At 47.9% G+C, this 1,688-nt stretch overlaps 1 pseudogene; it reads right to left on the bottom strand.

Annotated features, from left to right (window-relative positions):
* Positions 1–731: 731 nt before the first annotated feature.
* On the bottom strand, positions 732–805 carry LOC143101118 (U5 spliceosomal RNA; annotated as a pseudogene).
* Between the last annotated feature and the right edge of the window lie 883 nt (positions 806–1,688).

The following is a 1,688-nucleotide window of genomic DNA, read 5'->3' as shown; positions in this document are numbered from 1 at the left end:
TCTCTGCCCGCCCCTTGGATTAAGCGAGGTGAATGATTCGATGCCAGACTATACATGTCAATGATATAGGATGGCCCGCCAGGCTACTCAGCATCGTGACCATGCTGCGCAAATTTGTTCAAAACTGCTGCATTGAAGTGAACTCTGCTAAGGTCTTATCACAACATAGTAGGCTACATTGAAGAGACTAAACTAAGTTAAGTTATGAAATCAAGCAGTATCTCAAAGCTAACGTTAGAATACTGTTTGGATGTCGAATTTAGCATGCTTAGCCTACTTACAGCTGCTTGTCAATGTCGTTGAAGGGCTCATTTTATTGACTCTGACACTGAATGGAAAAGTGTTTTCCAAAATTCAAAAGTGCTTGTCCCAAGGAGAAGTACGAACCTTTATTTTAACTATGTAGAAAACGTTATGAATTGCATCCACACATCAGCAGCCTTTCAACTGTGTTACAATTGCAAGGGTTCCCTCAAACGTCTTAAAGTGACAGGCACTCAATTAGACCTATACACTAGCAAGACGATCTTAATACCCCCCCCCCCGTTGTCAAAGTCAGCTACCGCCACAAATTGAATCCAATTCTGTGGGAAACACTGTAATCCTCCGTCACCTTCCTCCGTAAATCCATGTCATCGTCCAAGATAATCCTCACCGTATTGCGAAGTCACACCTGGGGGGCCGACCGAGAAGCACCACTTGTCGCCATGACTCGTAGCTATATCCCCTATCTCGGGGCAGTTCCCCTCCACGGAAATCTTTAGTAAAAGGCGAAAGGTTTGTACGAGATGAAGAGAAACCCGAGCGATGGCTGCCACAGGGCACGCTGGACGGAGGTCAAGAACGGCGGTAGTCGTGGACGCGAGGGTGACTCCAAGGTGCTGCCCCAGCCAAGGCATGGCTTGCCTTGCCACTCAGTCTCTCCACCTCCCACACACACACACATGCTCCAGTCACATCACGGTGTCATCCAGCTATTTTAAAAAAAAAAAAAAAAAAAAAAAAGAGAAAAAGGGCGGTTGTTTTAGGTTGTTTTATTACAAAAGCATTGACATTACATACAACTAGATACTCACAAGATACCCTTTATAACCCAACACAGGTAGTCATACAACTATAATACAAGTACAAATAAAGTGCGTCAAACATCCCCCCCCCCTTCCGCCCCTCCCACCCTACAGTCCCCACCAAGAGCCCCACACCTCCCTCGCCCACATTTCCCCCTGCATGAGCTCAAAATGCTCAATGATAGTGCCCATGCTACCCCTAAAACGCCCAAACACCATCACCGGCTCCAGCCTCGGCAGGCGGGACTGCATGCCCCCCAAACGCCATCCCCACAAAGCCCTCTTCCCCTCCGTAACAACAGTCCAAACCTCCTGCCTCCTGTCAGCCCCCAACCCCCTTATTAGTAGCTAGCGCTACTAGCATGCTCCCCATGTGCTCCAAATGTTTACTCCTGCATGCGCTCCCCCCGGTCCGACAGCACGCCAATACGGATGCTACTGGTGTTGCACGGTGTATCGATACTAAAAAGGTATCACGATGCCTTCACGCAAAAAACGATACGATTTCCGACGTTTTTAGAATCGATACTTTATTAAAATAATAACGTTCTGTGTCTGTGTGAACTGCTGCTCTCACTGCTCCTTGCACGCATCTAGGCAAGTGGGCGTGTCAAGCAAGCA

This window comes from Alosa pseudoharengus, unplaced genomic scaffold, assembly GCF_046254945.1.
Source record: "Alosa pseudoharengus isolate Yale_2024_CS ecotype anadromous, Long Island Sound unplaced genomic scaffold, YU_APseudo_1.1 YU_APseudo_1.1_scf_3, whole genome shotgun sequence".
Classification (NCBI taxonomy): Eukaryota; Metazoa; Chordata; class Actinopteri; order Clupeiformes; family Clupeidae; genus Alosa; species Alosa pseudoharengus.
The sequence above is the reverse complement of the archived record's forward strand: the minus strand, read 5'-3'. Positions and strand labels throughout refer to the sequence as shown.